The sequence below is a fragment of the Babylonia areolata genome, chromosome 15 (genome assembly GCF_041734735.1).
Source record: "Babylonia areolata isolate BAREFJ2019XMU chromosome 15, ASM4173473v1, whole genome shotgun sequence".
Classification (NCBI taxonomy): domain Eukaryota; kingdom Metazoa; phylum Mollusca; class Gastropoda; order Neogastropoda; family Buccinidae; genus Babylonia; species Babylonia areolata.
The window spans coordinates 7,836,103-7,843,602 of NC_134890.1; positions in this window are offsets into that span (position 1 = coordinate 7,836,103).

Sequence of the window (7,500 nt, forward strand, 5' to 3'; positions counted from 1 at the left end):
AGACAGACAGACAGACAGACAGACGGACAGGAAGAGAACGAATGCACACATGTGCACGAGGCGGATCAATAACCTCCTGTGTCACAGTTATGTTAACTTCATTGATAAATGGAGCGTGACGCTTTGACAGTGCTGTGTGTGTGTCCACTGATCACTGTTCATGTAGGCCTCTTGGTCTGTATCGCCATAAAGGACATGCCCGTTCAGGCCATTATTACCCCCTTGTTTTACTTACAGGGGCGGACAATCGAACAGTTCATTTACAAGCTGTGCGACAGTATCACTTGGAACAAGTATTATAACTTGAAAATTCATTCCATCATTTCCCATATTGCTTGAGTATGAACTCATTTTCTATATTGTTTGAGTATGAATTCATTTCCCATATTGCTTGAGTACAATGTCAGTGAACTGCATGCCATTGTTCCTGAACTGTAGCCATCATTGTCATTCGAGGTTCAATGAAAATACGATAAACATATTTCTTTGGGTGGTGTGTGATATAATCCATTCATTTACACCACTTTGTTGTCTCCTTCTTATAGCATAAAAAATAAATTTGCTAACTTGGCGACAAAGGTTATCATTTTTTTTCCATTCTAACAGCATGTGTAGCGCTAGCACGTTGGGGTACAATCGTAAAATCCTTTAGAAACATATGTATATCAAGTCGTTGAATAATGGGCAAACAAAAGTTGTTCTGTACAACTTCCATCATAACCACCATCACAGCTGCATAGTCATTGTTGTTGTAAAATGTATATCAGTTGTTCAGCAGACAAGACAACCTCTGTGTCCTAAGACTTTCTTTACCAGAAATCACTATCATCATTTTTATCAAAAATCAAAGTCATCGACAGTACATTAGGCACAATTCCTGGATGCCTGTCGTGCGTTCAGAGATGACAGTGACACGCTGTTCGCACTAGGGCCTGCCTGCCCCATGAACTCACTGCCCCGGTGGCCGTACAAGGCTATGAGGTCTTTAACCTTCAGGACAGGTAGGCCATTTTGCGAACAGCGTTTAATTGTGAACAGCATGTATTTCGCATTTTAACGTCTGCTTCAACCTCGTTTTGATACGTTAATGAATATCCATTTCCAAGGACCAGTCAAACATCAGCTATTTCCACACTCTTTCATCTCTTCGCACACCACTGCCGGCCAAGTTGACAAACGCACTCTCAAAATCCTAAAATCAAAGGAAGCAAGTTGTAGGACTTCAACTTTGGCACAGTTTGAAGTAGCTGATTTGATTGGATATGTATGTTGAATCAATTGTGCATTACCAGTGCTGGGAGAATTTAAGAAAGTATTTTGGTGACAAACCAGAACGTCAGTTTTGACAGGAATCCCCAAAATAATGACGTTTCCGAGTTGACCATGGGATATTTTGACTGGTCTATTTACGAACGAGTCTGCACAGTTGCTGAGGAAAGGGTGTGTTTTGTGTGGGGTGTATGGTGTGTGTGTTTAAATGTGTTTGTGTGTGTTTGTGTGTGTGTGTGTGTGTGTGCATGTGTGATGAAAACCAACAACAGAACAGTTTGGTGCGATGTTCCAGTAATATGTCATGTCTAATGAGTTCACGACCTGCCTCTGTTTTGATTGTCCACATGTACCGGAACCCATCATTCGCAGTTAGACTTGCCCATTTGCATTTACCCTCAGCCCCCCCCCCCCCCCCCCTGTTATTCCAACCGTTGAGAAAACGTTCGCGCTGAAAAGAAGTCAACGAACTTTTCCTGGTGCAACAAATCGGAGAAAGCCTTGAAAACCAGAAGAGCTACATTTGACGATCGTACAACTTGTTATTTGTACAATACAACCGTTGAGCTGGCCGCTTTGACTGCATCGTTCGCAGTTAGGCCTACCTACCACAACGATAAGCAAACGTTGTGCTGCTGAAATAGCTCATTAAACACAGCCCAGGTTCGGAGATGGATTCCTTCTTTGTTTGCCTCATCGAACTAAGGTTGGAAACTCTCTCTCTCTCTCTCTCTCTCTCTCTGTTCAGTTTAATATTTTCTCACAAAAGGTGTGCATGCATGCGTATGCGTGTATGTGCGCGCGCGCGCGCGCGTGTGTGTATTTGCTTATGCACTTCCATGTGCACGCACGCGGTCCTTTGCTTGCTATTCCACCAGAAAACAGCGCCATGCTGTTCGGATTAACAGTGCCGAGAGAAAAGCCAACCTCCACCCTGCCAGTCCACGTCGCTTCAGTCTGCCACGTATCGCCGGACTGGCAAAAGTCACGCTGATTTTATTTAGCCCTCAGGTTGTAAAATCACAGCGGGTTCTTTATCTCCCCATCCTCACAGCTCGCTCTCAGCCTCATGTCCCGGCCATCTTGGCTTGCACAAACCGTCCCTGACGGTTAGTACGCTGAAGGGAGGTCATTCGCCAAGTGTCAAGGGGGGACCACTGGCGGTTTAATGGCGGGCGCCCCCCTCAGGTTCAAATTGAGTCCCAAATAAATCACGGGGGAGGAGAGAGGCGTTGATGGAAGACCTGTGCTGTCTCGTGCAGGCAAACGTGGCACGCGACTCTGCTGCGGCATGGGCTGGTCGTGTGGGTGAAAGTGACAAGTTGTGTCATCGGTGTTTGGGTTTGTGGGGAGAGGAGGGGGGTGTGAGGGGGATGTCTTGCTTGTTTCTCTTTGCTGCCTTTCTGTTTTGTTTGTTAGTTATTGGTTGTTTTTTTTTTTTGTGCTTTATCGTTGATTTTTCTTCTGAAGTCTTCAGCCTGGAGGCGCCGCAGCAGGCTCGGTTAGGCTTTGGGTTTCTGATCCAGTGTTCACCCGTCATCAGGCCCCGCCTTGCAGTACTGACCTCTTGACAGTCATCATGACCTCACTGACCCCTTGGCCGTGAAAGGCGAAGGGACCTGTGACATGTTTACAGCCTTCAACAGCTTGACCACAGGGGCTTGACCAATAGGTCGTTCAGCTCATTTTTATGTTCTGCTTTGTCTTTTTTGTGTTGTTTTAAAAACCTGTCTGGGAAACATGATTCTGATTTTCCCTATACATACTGGTCATTTGTAACCGAGTAATGAAACTTGTTTCGCAGGTTTTGATGTACTATAGACGTGGTGAAGGGCCTGGGAAAGGGGTTATCTTTTATCAACTTGATAACTCTGTGGCTTGCTACTTACCAACTAAGGCCTAAACGTCAATCTTCTGTTTGTTTTTGGCAACAGTTTACTCCTCTGTCCTCATTTCTGAACTGTTTAAATGGATGGAGGTGGTCAAGGAATGGATAAAAGATCAAACAGCGTGCATCTGCACACGCGCGTAAAATACACACACACACACACACGCACGGCCCCCTCTCCCCCTCACAAACACACAAACACCGTGGCACACACACGCGCACGCATACACACATACACAGACACACAGACACAGACTCACACACACAGACGCACACACATACATGCGACTACACGCATGCGTGCACATAAACCTACACGCACACAGGCATGAGTGTACACATTTCCACACACCCGTGCACGCAACAAAACAACTATCACGCAGTGGGTTTAATGGGTAATGCAGAGTTTATTCAGTGAAATCAGATTAAGTGACTAAAAACTGAAAGACGTTGTAAGTTTTAAACTGCTGGTAAATTACAGACCCATTTCTCCGTAGATTGAACAAATATTCTCCACCTATCCACACACACACACACACACACACACGCGCGCTCGCTCTCTCTCTCTCTCTCTCGTACAGGCACACGCACACGCATGTACGCATAACACGCACACATGAGACACCCACAACAGATCTCATGCATTAATAACTTTCCTTCTATCAATACAGTGTACCGTCCTTTCATGGTTGCCATGCCAATTAGAAGAGACAGAGGCAGGGAGGTTTGAAAATGTTGAGAAAAAATGTATTGCCCTTATGACATTGGTCATGAACTGATAAATGAGATATCTGGCAGTGTTGGTGGTGATCATGACGATGATGTTGACGACGTTGTTGATGATGATGATGATGATGTTGACGACGTTGTTGATGATGATGTTGATGATGATGTTGACGACGTTGTTGATGATGATGTTGATGATGATGTTGACGACGTTGTTGATGATGATGTTGATTATGATGTTGACGACGTTGTCTGTTATGTCAACCAGTGCGTTGATGACACGTGGGAGTCTCATCCTGGGTCCTGAAAAGACACGAACAGAAAATGTTTAACACTTCAACAGCATCTCCACTAGTTAGAAAGTTCCTCAGTATTCTAACGTTTAGCCATGTTTAGGTTTAGGGATGGAGGAGGGAAGGGGGCAAAAACTGGAAGGTCTGATGCACGACTTTAAAGAATCTCAACCGATGAACTTTAAAATCTATGTTTCCAGTCACACATCTCCCTCAGCGCAGACCAATATTTCAATGAATTTCACACTCATGTCTCCACCCCTTCCTCTACTGCCATCAGCGGAAATCAGTTTTAAGGCATCATCCAGTGAATCCTTCGGGCTCGTCGATTGATTTGGGGATATATATAGAGAGATAGATAGATAGATATATGTATGTGTATATATATATATATATTAAAGACATCTATCTATCTATCTCTTTATCTATATACATACCTACATACATACATACATACATATAGTTAGTCATAAGATAGATAGTCAGTGCATTTATGTGTGTATGCGTGTGCGTGCGTGTGTGTGTGAAATATTAATAGATTTATACAGTATCTAATCTGAGAATGAAACTTTTTAGAATTGTTTTCATTTTGTGTGGCTAAACCAGGATGTCAGAGATATTAGCGATTTTATTCATAGATTTCGTAGGAGATTAATTGATTGTAAATGGCAACGTTCATATTAAAAATAGCGGCATAAAATTGGTTTTATACGGACTAGTTTGTCCTATAAGTTACGTGTCAATAAAACCTGATAGGCAAGTAAAACATATCTTGAAAATTTAGGATTAGGTGTGACTGAAGTATTCAACCATTATTACCAAGTGCAAAAAAATCTTTTTTGTCCATTTTGTCGAGAATCCAAAGAAGACGAAGGAAGTTCATTCTGTTCTTTGGAAATAATAATAATAATAATAATAATGGATACTTATATAGCACACTATCCAGAAATCTGCTCTAGGTGCTTTACAAAAACGCTTTTGATAACATAAAACATTATATCTATGTTACATACACACACCAAAATGTGACCACACACACACACACACGCGCACGCACGCACGTACGCGCACACACACGCACGCACGCACACACACACACACACTGCATACATACATTTTAACATACATGTGTATCTAACAGCTACCCTAACAAATACGCACACATAGGCAGGCACAAACTTACATAAACACACGCACACACAATACACATTCATATACATGCATGTAGTTGTGGACCTGCCACAATTGAACTTATTGCTGAGGGAAAAGGTGAGTTTTGAGACGAGATTTAAAAGATGCGAGGGAATCAGAGTGACGGAGGTTATCAGGGAGCTTGTTCCACGTCTTTGGCGATTGAAAAGAAAACGATCTGTGTCCATAGGTCTTACTTCTGACGTGAGGTATCCTGAGAAGTCGAGTATCAGAGGAAGAACGGAGCTGGCGAGACGGGGTATAGATATGGATGAGTTCAGAAAGATACTTGGGGCCAGATCCGTTGACTGCAGAAAAGGTCAGAGTGGATAGCTTATAGTCTATTCGATCAGAAACAGGCAACCAGTGGAGAGACTGAAGGAGAGGAGAAACATGGTCAAATTTAGAAGCTCTGCAAATGAGTCTGGCAGCGTTATTCTGAATTCGTTGGAGTCTGTCTAACAGGTATTTGGGAAGGCCGGCCAAAAGAGAGTTGCAGTAATCCAATCTTGAGAGAACCAGAGAGCATACAAGTGTCTTGGTTGCATCGGTTGAGAGATAGTGGCGGATAGAGCTGATTCTACGCAGTTCCAAATAGGCAACTTTACAGATATTCGAAATGTGCTGTTGGAAGGAAAGAGACTGGTCCAGGATTACACCAAGACTGCGAACAGAGGGAGAAAGTGAAACAGGTGTGCTATTGATCAGAACAGAGTCAGGAAAGGAAGGATGTTGACGAAACTTCTTTGGACAGGTTATCATCAATTCAGTCTTATCATCATTTAATTGCAGCTTGTTGAGAGTCATCCAGTCCTTTAGGCCAGCAATGCACTCCTGTGTTTGAGTCACCAGTGCATCAAATTCAGCTATGGAAGCCGACTGATAAAGTTGTGTGTCATCAGCAAAGCTCTCATGCGACATCGCATGATGACTGATGACATCCGACACAGGAGCCGCATACAGCACGAAAAGAACAGGACCTAGGACGGACCCTTGTGGGACACCATATTTCAAGGCAGATATTCTAGAGTATGTACCATTTACACACACTTTCTGTGTACGATCTGACAGGTAAGACGTGATCCATGCTAGTGCAGTGTCACGAATACCAAAGGAAGTTTTAAGTCTGTTCAAGAGGATAGAGTGGTCGATAGTGTCAAAAGCTGCTGACAAATCTAAGAGAGCGAGAACAGATATCTTATCCTCATCAAATCCCGAAAGCAAATCATTCACTATTCTAAGAAGGGCTGTTTCGCAACTATGACCACGTCTATAAGCTGACTGGTGGGAATTAAGTAAGCCATTCTGCTCCAGATGAGCTAAGAGCTGAGACAATATGATCTTTTCTAGCAGTTTTGATAAAAATGACAGATTAGAGACAGGTCGATAATTTTTCAAGCAATTATGATCCAAAGATGGTTTCTTGATGAGTGGACGTACAATAGCAGACTTGAAGCTTTCAGGGAAACAACCAGACAGCAAGGAAGAATTGATGACATGAGTAATATGTGGCAGTAGAACATCACCAAATCAGCATTAAGAGATCTTAGAGAACATTTTTCCCAGTTAAATACCTTGAGATCCCTACCCTGTGTAGACTTATGGTTAATGTCACCAACAAATGAAAAGACTTGCAAACTTTTCGCTCTTTATCAGCACTAAGCGCCCTGGAGACATGGCATATTTGTAATACAATGCATACAAATAGGAATGTGCGACTTTTGCATTCTACGAGACCCAGCTCATAGGGGGAGAACGCCAGTTCTAATCTGTTAACTTTGTTTCTGTCTTCACGGAAGCCAACATCAACCGTGAATGGCAGTTAACTCACTCAGTACGGCCAGTCCTCTCTTCTCCTCTACACAGACCCCTCGGATGTCCAGTGGGTGTCTGAATGACCCAACCTTTAGCTTCCGTCGTCAGAATTGTGGTATTATTTGTCAACATTCACCTCTTCAGTGTAAGAGCCTTCCGCTTGTAATATTTTGATGATGGTAATTGGGGTGAAACGCTGTTAACGTCGTCTCTTTCGCCGTTCGTATGGAGAGAGTTATTAAACACAATGGTAAAACGGATACCAAGGCAGTCAGCTGTCTTCGGTTCATCAAGAGTCACTTGCCAGTGCGCACGGTC